Source organism: Lolium perenne, chromosome 6 (assembly GCF_019359855.2).
Source record: "Lolium perenne isolate Kyuss_39 chromosome 6, Kyuss_2.0, whole genome shotgun sequence".
Lineage (NCBI taxonomy): Eukaryota > Viridiplantae > Streptophyta > Magnoliopsida > Poales > Poaceae > Lolium > Lolium perenne.
Window position 1 is genome coordinate 208079797 of NC_067249.2, and position 15594 is coordinate 208095390.

The 15594-nt window shown below is 46.7% G+C and overlaps 1 long non-coding RNA gene across 1 annotated transcript; it reads left to right on the forward strand.

The window, feature by feature from the left end:
* The first annotated feature begins 12606 nt into the window (after nt 1-12606).
* On the forward strand, nt 12607-14310 carry LOC127309346 (uncharacterized). The gene is made up of 2 exons (XR_007857118.1): nt 12607-12689; nt 12992-14310. It is a non-coding gene; the product is annotated as an uncharacterized lncRNA (long non-coding RNA).
* The last annotated feature ends 1284 nt before the right edge of the window (nt 14311-15594 follow it).

Genomic DNA, 15594 nt, shown 5'->3' on the forward strand with positions numbered 1-15594 from the left:
AATACCACTGAAGGCTAAGGCAGGAGAACCACCTCAGTGGGACGTTTCTACTGATCTACAAAGGAAGCTTGATGCCCCGGTATGGGAAACCATTTGGGTTTCTGTAACGGGAAACACTTGGAAGGAAGGACTAGCCGAAGCGATGCAGGAAGCAATTTTTCGTCTGTGTGGACAAAATAAGGACAAGATCAAGAAACACTCGCTTCATCTACTACCCAAGACATGACCCCTGGGGAGAACCAATGACCATGCCCCCACCGCAACCAAGGATGAACCCCTACGAAGCACCTCAGGACTTCAGGCAGTACAAAACCTGCAGGGATTTGGACAACGCCCTCGCCTCACGCCAAGCACCTCAACCGTGAAGAAGAAGAGTCCACCCGAGAGAATAGTATCACTCCAGCACTTAAGTAGGTGTGAGTGTATCAGGATCCCCTTGTATCGTAGAACGAATGAATGGTTCTTCAAACCAACGGTGTGTTAGGTTTGTAATGTGTGATGTTTGGTATGAATGAAAAAGTGTTGCTGGTTTTTACCCCCTCAACACTCCTCAAGTTTTCAAGTTTTCAATTATTGAATTTTAACTCAAACAAACCATAGAAGTTTCCCTCTTACCTTATTATCTACTTCGATGTTCAGATGGCCCCTCCTACCCGCAACAACTCCCGTGCCCAAGCCAAGCCGATACACCCTGAGCACGCCAGGATGGCTGAAGCCATCAGCATCCTTGCAATGGAGCGCAAGGCACTTAGCCACCAACAATGCCCCCAGGACGGGAAGCAATGCTGTACCCATCGCACAAACAAGCAAGTCAACGGTAACCTGCTATGAATGTGGAACTGTGGGTCATTTCTCCAATGAATGCCGCAAGAAGCTTGCCAAGATCGCCGCCAACCCCTCTGCACTGGCACAGCAGCAGCACCATATCGCAACTAGAAGAAAGTTTGCTCCAAACTACCCGAACAACCGCACCGGTCGCTACTACCACCTGAAGACCGCCGAAGCACAAGAAGCATCTCGGAACATGACAAGTATGTTTCCTACTAAATCAAACCGCCCAATCTCTCCTAGGAACCTAACTCCTCTTAAAATCTCGGGACGAGATTTGTTTAAGGGGGAAGGGTTTGTAACACCCCAAATTTCAAAACAAAGCAAAAAGGAATTTACTTTTTCCAAAAATGAGAACCAACAAAAACTTTTCTTATATAAGGTATTAGGCTTATTGCTCCTATCTATTACTTGTGTTCTTGCCTTGATGAGTGTTAGTATGCTTATGTGACCCACCCTAAAACCCTAGAGTGATCAAGTAAAGATCACAAACCAAATAAAAACAAAAAGAGAAAGAAATCAAATAAGAAGAACCCTAAGCCCTAACCTTTTCAAAACTCCTTTGATCTATTTTGAGAAACCCTGAATAAAGGAAAAACCATATGTGGGCCTATAGCCCTAATATGTGAATCTGAAACCTTACCCCTTTTCTTCTGCTAAATAGTGGTGAACCTTTGCCAAAGTTACTAAACCCTCAACCTCACCCCTCTTGTCCTCAATCTTGGAAGAATAAAATAAAAAGGAAAAATCTTATTTAAGAAAAGAGGCAGATATGCCTATGGCCCTTTTTGTAAAACTTTCCCTAGGCCTTTCTACTTGATGTAGAGAATTGGAAAACCTTCTTGAACCCTAGTTAGTGCTTTTCCAACACAATCCTAAGTGGAACACAAGGTTTTCAAAAAGAGAGTAATAATGCCATAGAGGCATATGAGAGCAAAATATCAAATTTATGAAATTGAGGATCTTGACCCTAGACCTGAAGTTGAATGGTTGGATCACTCCTATATGCCATTTCAACACCCAAAAACATCTTTGGGTCAAGCCAAATTCTATTAAAAATCAAATGCCACATATGCATAGAGGCATATGTGACCCCTAGCCATTTTCACAAATTCATGTCCTATGCACTTCTACCTTTACCAAAATGGTGTGAAACCATCTCTGAACCCAATCTAACCCTAACTTGACCCTCCACCTTGCTCAAGTAAAGCCAGGGGAGCACCTTACAAGAATAAGAAAAATTGACATGTCCTCTCTCATGTGTTTTGACCAATTTTGCAAATCTTGGAGCAAGACCATTTGAAATGGTTTCAATGGTTTGAAAATGTTTCTAAACTAATAAAAATGACATTAGAGTCAAGACAAGTCCAATCAAATGGAGAGCAACCCAATAGTGGGATAACTCCATTTTTCCCTCACATACACATAGGGCCAATTTATCAAACTTTGACCTAGGCACCAACCTTGTCTCAAAATGGTTGGACCCTTTCATCCAACTTCTTCTAGCACCAAACAAACCTCCCTCTTGTCAAATTGAAGCCAAGAAAAAAATAAAAGTTTAAAAGTGAGAAAATCACAAAACCCTCACTTATGGCTCATGCCATTTTTTTCAAAATTTTGACCCTAGCCCCTTTTGGCTTTCATCATTAGTTGAATAATGTTACTAAACATTTATTACAACTTTTGGAATCCAAGAAACCCAATTCAAATCAATTTCAAACTCATTTGGGGATCACATGCAATAATGGTCAATTCTGCCATTATTATTCTGGTCACTACTTTGAGCCTCTCTATTCCAAGTTTTTCAAACTGAACTTTCCCAACTCTTTGCATGTCATCCAAGAGGACATCAAGGAGAGCAACTTTGGTAAAGACCCCCTGGCCAAAATCATCTTTGATCAATTGTTATGCCCCTCCAAAGTTGGCACTTTTAATTAAGTGGAACAATCTCCCACTTAGGGATTTTGCTAGATTTTGAATTTCTAAATTCCACCACCACCTCTCTTTGCCTCTGGTCATTTAGGATCAAACCAATTGCACCCTTTTCAAAATTGTCAACCTTTTGAGCCAATTCAAATTTGGGGCAAAATTTGGTGAAACATAAATAGGGAACAACACACACTATTTGAAATAGTGTCCTACACTACCCATAATCTACCCCAACCTACACCATACTGTCCCCTTGCTCCCTCTCTGCCTCACACCACCACAGCAACCCTAGGGAAGGGCAAGACATGGCCTAGCCATGGCCATGCCATAGCATGCCGGCCATGCCGTGCTCCCCCTCTTCCCCTTGCTCTCCACTTCTGGCCCTGGTGCCCAAAACCGCCACCATGCATCCCTACACCACCCTAGCCCCTCCAGTGTCGAGGAGAACGACGACAGCCGCCGGACGAAGCGCGCCCAGAACGGCATCGGCATGCCGAGGACGTCGCGAGCATGCCCACAGCCGACGTCACTGGGCACGCGTCGCCTCGCCGCAGCACGCCTCCCCTGGACCCCCTCTCTGCGCGTCGAGCCTCACCGCCGCACCCTGAACCCGCCTGACACGGTCCCGTGTCCTCGCGCTGCCTGCCGCCGTCGACACCGTCGACATTTTCCCGCGGACGCCGCCGCGGACGCGGAAGCAATGCGTCGCCGTCCGACACCGCCCGACCCCGCTGTCACCTCCAGGAGAACCGCCTGGACTTGCTGAACACCGCCCCGTCGTTGCCCAGCCCTCTAGCCCGCCGGAACCGCCGCCCTGCTGTCGCCCTCGCCGCACACCCTCACGGCCAACTCGCCCCTATAAAAGGAGCCGTCCCCGCGCCTTCACCTTCACAGCAAATCCACTCCTCTCCTCCTCTCGAATCTCCTCCGCCCCTCTCCATAGCACCTCGCCACCGCTAGCCGGCCAATTGCACGCCGGAGACCCGCAAGCTGACGCAGACGCCGCCGCCGATTGGAGCCCTCCCCGGAGACGCCACTGCTACCAGGAGGACCGCCGTCCTCGACAACGTCGCTGCGCCCCTCGCCGTCGACCGCCGACGCCCCAGCTCGCCGCCGACCCCCTTCCTCCGCCGTGCCCGCGTCTGCCTCTCGTCGACGACGACGACGATCCCCAGCCGTCCGATCCGCTTCGATCCTACGCCCCTCAGCCCCCGTACCGTTTCGGTAAGTAAGACCCGCTGACTAGTGGGGCCCGTTGTCACTGCCTGCCATTGCGCGCTGGACGCACCACTGGGCCGGCCCAACTCGTCTTCGCTGCGTTTTAAATAGTTTCGGCCTGTTTAGTTTCCCGCCAGCCCGTCTAGGAAATTTTATTTAAATCCTTTTCAAACTTTTTCAATACTGCCTCCACTTTGAAATTTAACCATTTCAAATTGGCTAAACCAAATCTAGGGAATTTTATATTTCTGGAAAGCTTAGGAAAAGATCTATCCAATGCCACTGGCCTCATGGTCAATCTCTTTGTAGAATTAATCTAACAAAAATAACAAGACAGGGACTTTTCTGCCTTAGAGTAATTCTTAAAAATCAACCAAAATAGCTATTGAGTCAATTCCAACTCCTTTAGCTCACATTTGACTTACACTAATTGTTTATGCAATAAAATGGTGTGGTCACCTTGCATGATCATGCCCTAGTTTAAGTAGTGGGTAATATGGCTAGTTTAACAAGTTGATATTGTCCAAAACTATTAAGTAATTCATATGAAGTCTTATGCTTCATTTAAATCTTGTCTCAAATGAATTCATGTGATGTTTGGACCCCTGGCCCAAACTCACCTATATGAATTCCTTAGAGATTTAAATCATTTGTAGTGTTAATAAATGGCATGAGGTACTCTACCTCATTTAAATCTATTTCTCAAATGATAATGATGAATGGTTGACTTGGGTCAACATGATTTCATGCATGATTGTTTGAGAAATTAAATCTTAAGAAGTTTTCAATAAGAGAAAGGTATTTCTCAAACACTAGATGGAAAACTATCACTTACATATGTAGGGAGAGGAAATTATTTTCCCAAACCACACAACCAATGCACCCTAATTGTAGTAGTTGTGTGAATAGAATAATTGGTATAAGAACAAGCAATGTTAGAATAGCCAATGAATTGTTGAGGATGTGAAATCACCTCAATGGTAGTTGTTAACCTAGTTACAACTATGTGTTAAATCTTATGAGAGGCTTTCCCTCTCATTTAAATCTTGTTCTCAAGTATTTCAACATGAGGTATGGACCATGGTCTATATAATCTTATGTTGAGTATTTGGTGACATTAAATCACTACCAGGTTAGTATTAAATTGTATGAGGTATGGAACCTCATTTAAATCATTTTCTTAAATGATGAGTATGAAGAGGTTGACTTTAGTCAACCTAGGTCATATTTTGTTCATAAGAGAAATTAAATCTTAATAAGATATGAGAGGAAAGTATTTCTCTAAGTAATTAAAAGTAACACATAAGTTAGTATGAGAGAAAATTATTTTCTTAAATAGGAAGAACACCTCCACCCACTTAATAGTAGTGTGTGATACGAGTTAAGTTGTGTGAAGCTTGTATGAGATTAGTTAGTATGTAAGTTTGGTATGATGATCGTGTACCCCGTATTCGTATTTTAGACGCTAGTACCGGAGACCATCAGGAAGAGGAGGACTTCTACAACAAGGAAGGAGAAGAGAACTTGGACCCTCACTTCAACCAAGGCAAGCTGATAGTATTGCAAGTTATTACCAACGCAGGCTAGCACTGATAGAAATTACCTTTGCAAGGTGATATTGTTTGCAAGCTAAGATATGTAGTTTGCAAACTAATATTCTTGCAAGGTGCAACGCCCCCTTGGGGCAAGGCACCCTGTTTCTTACCCTTTTATTATATGAACCCATCCTAACTTTTGATTTTACAAATTCTTACTTGTTTTCTAGATGGGTTACTTTTATAGTTAACTTTGGTCAAAGTGCAAGCTGGTGATTAAAGTAGTAAAGGTAGCAAGCTACCACCAATGCCAGCTAGCTTGAGGCAAACCATTTTGGTTGCAAGATAATACTCTTGCAACTTGCTAAGCTCTCTATGAGCAAAGCCTTCCCCTATTTTACTTTAGGCTTATGATCTTAATTTCCAGTTTGTACTTACAAACTTTATTTACCTTTGTTTTATCGAAGTACTTGTTGATTCATGATTCACTTGGCTAGTATTGGACTAGTACAAGAGTATCAAACTTAGCCTAGAAACACACCAAATACTTAGCATCCCTCTTGCATAGATGCTAGTGCTGATTTGAAAGTGGCTACTCCATGTGGGAGACTGGGAACTGAAATGATTTCGAAAACCTTGGAATGACGAGTCATTCTATTGAGAGAATTTTGAAGGAGTTTGAAACCTTGGAATGAAGATGCTTTCCAATGAATGATTTTTGAAGGTGAATATGACTGGTGAATGACTTGGTGAATGTTTCAAAAATACTGATGGTTGGGTTCGGATGCGATACCATTCCAATTTTACCGTACCCCCACAATACCTGAATCTGGGTAGGGCTTAACTGGAAGTTTGTGTGTCTTAGTATGGGTTCCCTCTAAACAAGCATCATCGGGGTTATGCCGAAAGCTGCCTCTACCACAAACAACTGAGAAGATACGATATGATGCGCGATGAGGTGAATGTCCGGCCCAAGCCCTGTGCAGTTCCCAGGTTGACAAAGTTGGTCTTCACCGGGAGGCCAAGCTCATGGGGAGAGGTGCCTATACTAGGGTATGTAAATGAAAGGTTTTGATTGGTAGTTCGCGTCTTTGCGTACGATAAATCAGGGCCGATTACCTCGACGAGCTATTGCAATTGTTGTGGCACAAGTGTACAACCTCTGCAGAGTTAAACCTATTCGAATAGCCGCGTCCTCGGTTATGGACAGTTGGAAAGGCCATACTGTTCCGTCATCAGAACTTTTCGAAAACTATGAGTGGTGAAGGGTGACTTTGTTTTGAACTTGAGACTTTGATCTGGAAATCACAACAGAGTTGTGGGAATGACACTAATGTTCCCACTGGTTTTGGATAGCATTCCAAAAGTGGTTTACAAAAATGTTTGTGAAATAAAATTTGCTTTATGCAAAAGAAACTAGAGCTTAGTACCCCTTACTAGACTTGTTAGCACTTACCTTAGTATTAGTTTGCGAGTACTTTAAAGTACTCACGGCTGTGTCCCTGGCTATTCAAATGGCCAGATTCTGAAGCAGAACAACAGTTTGAAGAAGACGACCCGCAGGACGCCCACGACAACTAGGGAGCCTTCTGACGTCAGACGTTGGCCTGTGGACTAGAGAGTCCCTTCTACTTTACGCTTCCGCTATGAAACTATGAAACTATGTGAATGTTGATCCCTAGATCAACTGTGTGTGTAATATGGGATCGTGTGATCTCTATTTGTAAGACGACTATGGTATGTAATGAATGATGACTTATGATATTCAACTGTTATGTCTCGCAACAACAATATTCCTGGGATTGCGATGTATGGCATGACAGGCATCTGGACTTAAAAATCCGGGTGTTGACAAATGTACTCCTAGAACATACTAGAACATACCAGCACCTACAGTACTACTAGAAGGTACTAGCTAACTCCTGAGCAAGAATTACTCTAACAATTCTCCCCCTAATCCTTGCTCTTCATGCTTGACTTGATTTGGACCATCCCAATTCTAGCTCTCAGCTCCTGAAACTTCACTCGCCCAAGTGATTTTGTCAAAATATCAGCGAGCTGATTTGAAGTATTGATGAAGCTGGCGTTGATGCTTCCATCTTCCAAGCAGCCTCTAATGAAGTGGTACCGAATATCGATATGGGTTAGCAAGCTGATTTGAAGTGGTACCGAATATCGATATGGGTTTGTCAAAATATCAGCGAGCTGATTTGAAGTATTGTTAGCAATTGCCTTGGTGAAGATAGGATCCCGAGAGATGGTGTCAGCTCCAGTTGGAGGTGTTGCTGGCAGTCCGCCTCGCCAGCCACGGCGCCGTTCCCCTTCACCACCACCAAGACGACCGCGCCACCGTGATGCAGGAAGGCGCGAGGTTGTGGTCGAGCGAGTTGTGAAGGATGTCGGCGGTGGCAGTTACCCGATGCTGACGCGGACGAACTAAACCGAATGGAGCCTCCTCATGAAGGTGAAGTTGCAGGCTCGGGGCATCTGGGATGCAATTGAGCTCGGCGCCGATGACTACCAGGAAGATCGAATGGCGCTGGAGGCCATCTTGCAAGCGGTGCCACCAGAAATGATGGCTGGACTAGCCGTCAAGCGGACAGCGAAGGAGGCGTGGGAGGCGATTCGAGCCATGCGCGTCGGTTCAGATCGCGTGCGAAAGGGCAAGGTGCAGCAGCTAAAGAAGGAATTTGAGATGATCTCATTCCGCGACAGGGAGTCTGTTGATGATTTCGCGCTACGCCTTACGAACCTCGTCACAAGCCTCGCCACGCTTGGAGCACCTATCGACTAAACTCAAGTCGTCGCCAAGTTTTTGCGGGTTGTGCCGCCAAGGTTGTCGCAGATAGCCCTTGCGATCGAGACCCTCCTTGACACTTCTGATATGTCATTGGAGGAAGTCACCGGCCGGCTGAAGGCAGCTGAGGATCGTCTCGAGTCGCCTGAGCCGGCGCGTGAGCAGGGCAAGCTCCTACTCACCGAGGAGCAATGGCTAGAGAGGATGAAGGGGCGCCAAGGAGGCAGCTCCTCCAGGCCTGCACACAGTAGCGGACTGCGACGACGACGGCCACCACGTAAGAAGGTTGGAGAAGGCAACGACGATCGTGCAGCAGCTAGGGACGGCCCGCGAGATGACACATGCCGCAACTGCGGCCGTCGCGGCCATTGGGCCAAGGATTGCAGGCAGCCCCGGAGAAACAGGGCATACCTGGCCGAAGCAGAGGAAGATGATGAGGAGCCTGCACTCCTCATGGCGCAGGTCTGCACCACTCCTGCCCCTGCCATGGTGGTGCAGCAAAGCACTACTCCAGCTCCAGCCATGCCAGTGGAGAAAAGTGAAGCTCCAGCTGCTGCCATGGTGGTGCAGCAGAATGTTGCTCCAGCCCCGGCCATTGTGGTGCAAGATAGCACCATCACAGCTCCAGAGCATGTTCCTCTTCACATCGACGAGCCGAAGGCAAAAGCTTACCTTGGGACGAGCAACGGCGACGAGCGAATCGAGGGCTGGTACCTCGACACTGGGGCTACAAATCACATGACGGGCCATGGGGACGCCTTTGCTGAAATTGACCGTACAATCACCGGCACTGTCAAATTTGGCGACGGCTCGGTCGTGGAAATCAAGGGCATGGGCACCATCATCTTTGCAGGCAGAAATGGTGAACACAAGGCTCTCAGCGGCGTCTACTACATCCCACGCCTGAAGAACTCGATCATCAGCATTGGTCAACTTGACGAGAGCGACGCATGCGTGCTGATCAGGAGAGGTGTGCTTCGCATATGGGATCAGCAAGGACGACTCCTTGTTCGGGTCACACGCGGCAGGAATCGCCTCTATCTCCTCCATCTTGAGATTGCGCGACCAATTTGTCTCTCTGCCCGCCGCGATGATATTGCTTGGCGCTGGCATGAGCGATTTGGGCATCTCAACTTTGATGCTTTGGAGAAGATGGGACGCCTCGCCATGGCACGTGGGATGCCACGGCTGGAACACGTGGAGCAGTTCTGCGACACATGCGTCATCACGAAGCATCGCCGCAGCCCGTTCCCTCGGCAAGCAAGGTATCGTGCACAGGAGCCACTTGAGCTTGTCCACGGCGACATCTGCGGTCCCATTTCGCCGGCGACACCTGGAGGCCGGCGCTACTTCTTGCTCTTGGTGGATGACGCCACTCGCTACATGTGGGTGATGCTCCTGGCAGCCAAGAATGATGCAGCAAATGCCATCAAAAGAGTTCAGGCAGCAGCGGAAGCTCGAAGCGGACGCAAACTGCGTGTGTTCCGCACGGACAACGGCGGTGAGTTCACCTCAACGGATTTTGCATCCTACTGTGCCGATGAAGGAATTGAGCGCCACTTCTCCGCGCCATACGCCCCACAGCAGAATGGCGTCGTCGAGAGGCGGAACCAAACAGTGGTGGCAATGGCACGTTCTTTGCTGAAACAGAGGAGTATGCCAGCTGAATTTTGGGGGGAGGCGGTCAGCACTGCTGTCTTCCTCCTAAACCGAGCTCCCACCAAAGCCCTCACAGGAAAGACTCCTTACGAGGCGTGGCATGGCCGCAAGCCGGCTGTCCACTACCTTCGCACCTTTGGGTGCTTGGCATATGTCAAGGAACAGGGGAACCTACGCAAGCTCGATGACCGCAGCTCTCCCGCTGTCTTCATTGGCTATGAGGATGGAGTAAAGGCATACAGACTGTTGGACCCAGCCACAAGGCGTGTTCGCATCGCTCGTGATGTCATCTTTGATGAAGAGCGAGGTTGGGATTGGGCAGCAGATGGCGGCGAAATCCCCAGCAGCAACTTTGACGTGGAGTATATCAGCCGTCATGCCACAAGACTGCCTAGCCAGGTGTCCAGTTCAGCGGGGGACAGGTCTCTGTCTTCGAGACGTGGGGCTCAAGGTGCCTCAACCAACGCCCCACCAACACCTCCATCAGCTCCAGCAACAAGTGTTGCAACCGCATCAACCCCGGTTTTCGTCACGCCACTAGCAGATGATGATGACCGACTGGATGCTGCGCATGGAGACACACCGGTTCGCTATCGCAGGGTCGAAAACCTGATTGGAGACGAACCAGTGCCTGGGCTCGTACCGCGCAACCTCGACTCTGAGCTACACTTGGCCAGCACGGGGGAGCCGTGCTCATTCGCAGAAGCTGAGCGCGACAAGGCATGGCAGGCAGCCATGCGCGAGGAAATTGAAGCAGTGGAGCGAAACAACACATGGGAGCTTGTTGACCTGCCACACGGGCATCAACCAATAGGCCTCAAATGGGTCTATAAGTTGAAGAAAAATGAAGCCGGCGAAGTCATCAAACACAAAGCACGGTTGGTCGCTCGTGGCTTCGTCCAGCAAGCCGGCATAGACTTTGATGAAGTCTTTGCTCCCGTCGCTCGCATGGAATCAATCCGGCTGCTGCTTGCTTTGGCTGCCCAGGAGGGGTGGCCCGTCCACCACATGGACGTAAAATCAGCCTTCCTCAATGGAGAACTGAAGGAGGAGGTCTATGTGAAGCAGCCACCGGGTTTCGTCGTCACCGGAGAAGAAGGAAAAGTCCTACGGCTGCACAAGGCCCTCTATGGTTTGCGGCAAGCTCCGCGGGCATGGAATGCGAAGCTCGACTCCACGCTCAAAGAAATGGGTTTCAAGCAAAGCGAGCACGAGCACGCAATCTACCGGCGCATCACGGGTGACGCAATCTTGCTCATTGGAGTGTATGTGGATGATCTGACCATCACAGGTTCGTCCAAGGGAGCAATTGAGAGTTTCAAGGCCGAGATGAAGACAAAATTCCAAATGAGTGACCTTGGATTGTTGTCATTCTATCTCGGAATTGAAGTCCAGCAGCACGGCGATGGCATCAGCCTATGTCAAGCACACTATGCCTCGCGCATCCTACAGCTGGGTGGAATGGAAGGATGCAATCCAGCACACACTCCAATGGTGGATGCTACGAAGTACCGACAAATCGTTGGCAGCCTACGCTACCTCGTCCACACCAGGCCAGACCTGGCATTTGCTGTTGGGTTCGTCAGTCGTTTCATGGAACGACCCACGAAGCAGCATATGATGGCAGTGAAGAGAATTCTTCGCTACGTCGCTGGCACGACCCACTATGGTCTTCACTACCGACGGAAGACAAAGGATGCACATCTAATTGGTTACAGCGACAGCGACCTAGCCGGTGACATTGACACTAGGAAGAGCACGAGCGGCAATATGTTCTTCCTCGACAACTGCTTGGTGAGTTGGCAATCTCTCAAGCAAAGGGTGGTTGCTCTGTCTTCATGCGAGGCAGAATATGTCGCGGCCACAACTGCAGCAACTCAAGGTATTTGGCTGGCTCGACTTCTTGGAGAACTTCAAGGAAGAAAAGCCGAGACAGTTGAGCTAATGGTGGACAACAAGTCTGCCCTGGCATTAGCCAAAAATCCAGTCTTCCATGAGCGCAGCAAACATATCGATATTTTGTACCACTTCATTAGAGGCTGCTTGGAAGATGGAAGCATCAACGCCAGCTTCATCAATACTTCAAATCAGCTCGCTGATATTTTGACAAAATCACTTGGGCGAGTGAAGTTTCAGGAGCTGAGAGCTAGAATTGGAATGGTCCAAATCAAGTCAAGCATGAAGAGCAAGGATTAGGGGGAGAATTGTTAGAGTAATTCTTGCTCAGGAGTTAGGTAGTACCTTCTAGTAGTACTGTAGGTGCTGGTATGTTCTAGTATGTTCTAGGAGTACATTACATATGTAAGTCTTAGCCAGTAGAACACTCTGGATAACTCTACTAGTAGATAGCTATAAAAGGATAGCAGTAGAAAGCTCTAGAAGGCTTTAGAAATCTACATGTTGTACCTAGCTTGTATCCTATAAATAGCACTATGCAATACAAGCTGCATGAAGCTTTTGGCAGCATCACAAACCCAGACCACTTCCCACACACTACACTACCTGTGAACTAGCTAGCAAGGCTAACAATAACGAGTGCTTGAGTAGGTCCACTAATTTTGGTTATAGGGTAAGTATTCTGTGGGACTGAAGCATTCCACTAACGTCAAATTTTGAAAGCAATTTGACTATCAGTGAGATCATCTAACAACCATGTGTGGATCCGGTTCTTTGCAGATCTAAACTATACTATTCCATCCTCTGTTCTCTCTGATTTAATTCAGGTAAATGGCTATTATAATCTTTCCCTCTTTCATTGCAACTTCCTTCATTTCGGAGAGTGGCTATAAATAATCACCATGCTAACTCTCTGAATGTAGTGCAGAAAATATTTAGCTCACGTTCAGTTTCTTTTTAGTCTAACCTGAAATTAAGTAGCTTACGAACCCAGTATATCACAAAGTGAGGCAAGTTGACTATACGTACATGGTTTAGGTTTTGCAGTATCTATATGTGATCTAAGCATTGTTTTATTTCTGTAATGTTGTTCGGCTGCTTAACCAGGCTTTGTTATTTCTGATCACAGGTGCGTCATGAACTTCAACGACATCACGCACCATTTCCTGCTTTCTATTTATGCTGCCCTTGATCCGAAGAAAAGGAAAAAAAAAGTACGCATCAGTATGGACTGGATTTCACTTGCTACCGTTTTATTTATTCCTAGAGCAATTTAAATCATTGGTATTCTGAATTACAGGCTAGGCGCAGTCCATGCAACTGCTATGGACATTCAGATGGCCTCTCCTGAATCTATTGAATTATGTATTGGGAGCGATGGGGCAGGTCTATTCGACCACGTGCTATGTGTGTTTCTTCAGCCAAGATTAAGGTGCCCTGCTTACTGCGCTTCATAGTCTCCTAAAAGTCTTTTTTATCGATAAAATTATAGTTTAATATTTTATAGTCCAATGACTGCGGAGCTTTGGATAATGGAGCTACGTTTGCATTGATTCAGCAGAAAACCGAGCTTTGCATTCGACTATCCCACTAAAGTGTTGGCATATAAACTCCATGGAAGTATTATTGAATAATATTTATAAAGCAATACACATTTGCTATGCTTAACCTGATTGACAAATTGTCAGCAGGTGAAGTCATGTGGTACTTCAAGAAACAATTGTTTTTCCTCTCTTTTGTCCAAAATTCTATATGATCCTCCTGGATATTGAAAAAATGTTGGTCTAGGTATTTCTTGTATGCTTCAGACTTGGAGACGCAAAATACATACTTTTTTGTGTGTAAACTTTGTTGTTCTCTACATTATCGTTTCTAGCTTCTTGGTACATTCAATTTCATATTGTACTTATTATCTTGAAAAGGGAATAACTCATCAAGCACTGAAAATAATTGACTCACGTTATCTTCACTATTTCCCCCTTTGATTCTAGATGCTACATTTATCTGCAGTGTGTTCTAACATATTGATATCGTTTTCTGTTTCCACTCATCTGTAAAGGAAATAATGTTTGTGTTATTGCTTGTTACGCGTGAGGTACACGTCCGTTGGGAACCCCAAGAGGAAGGTGTGATGCGTACATCAGCAAGTTTTCTCTTACTAAGAAACCAATGTTATCGAACCAGTAGGAGCCAAGAAGCACGTGAAGGTTGATGGTGGCGGAGTGTAGTGCGGCGCAACACCAGGGATTCCGGCGCCAACGTGGAACCTGCACAACACAATCAAAGTACTTTGCCCCAACGTAACAGTGAGGTTGTCAATCTCACCGGCTTGCTGTAACAAATTATTAGATGTATAGTGTGGAAGATGATGTTTGCAAAGAACAGTAAGAACGAGTATTGCAGTAGATTGTATTCGATGTAAAAGAATGGACCGGGGTCCACAGTTCACTAGTGGTGTCTCTCCAATAAGAAATAGCATGCTGGGTGAACAAATTACAGTTGGGCAATTGACAAATAAAGAGGGCATAACAATGCACATACATGTCATGATGAGTAGTGTGAAATTCAATTGGGCATTACGATAAAGTACATAGACTGCTATCCAGCATGCATCTATGCCTAAAAAGTCCACCTTCGGGTTAGCGTCCACACCCCCTCCAGTATTAAGTTGCAAACAACAGACAGTTGCATTAAGTATGGTGCGTAATGTAATCAACACAAATATCCTTAGACAAAGCATTGATGTTTTATCCCTAGTGGCAACAGCACATCCACAACCTTAGAACTTCCTGTCACTGTCCCAGATTAAATGGAGGCATGAACCCACTATCGAGCATAAATACTCCCTCTTGGAGTTACAAGTATCAACTTGGCCAGAGCCTCTACTAGCAACGGAGAGCATGCAAGATCTTAAACAACACATATATGATAGATTGATAATCAACATAACATAGTATTCCATATTCATCGGATCCCAACAAACGCAACATGTAGCATTACAAATAGATGATCTTGATCATGTTAGGCAGCTCACAAGATCGAACAATGATAGCACAATGAGGAGAAGACAACCATCTAGCTACTGCTATGGACCCATAGTCCAGGGGTGAACTACTCACACATCACTCCGGAGGCGATCATGGCGATGAAGAGTCCTCCGGGAGATGATTCCCCTCTCCGGCAGGGTGCCGGAGGCGATCTCCTGAATCCCCCGAGATGGGATTGGCGGCGGCGGCGCGTCTGGAAGATTTTCCGTATCGTGGCTCTCGGTACTAGGGTTTTCTCGATGAAGGCTTTTTATAGGCGGAAGGGCAGAGTCGGAGGGCTGACGGGAGCCCCACACGCTAGGGCGGCGTGGGCCCCTCCTAGGCCGCGCGGCCCTAGTGTGGCGGCGCCTCGTCGCCCCACTTCGTATTCCCCTCGGTCTTCTGGAAGCTTCGTGGAAAAATAAGACCCTGGGTGTTGATTTCGTCCAATTCCGAGAATATTTCCTTTGTAGGATTTCTGAAACCAAAAATAGCAGAAAACAGCAACTGGCTCTTCGGCATCTTGTCAATAGGTTAGTGCCGGAAAATGCATAAATATGACATAAAGTGTGTTTAAAACATGTGACTATCATCATAAAAGTAGCATGGAACATAAGAAATTATAGATACGTTTGAGACGTATCAAGCATCCCCAAGCTTAGTTCCTACTCGTCCTCGAGTAGGTAAACGATAACAAAGATAATTT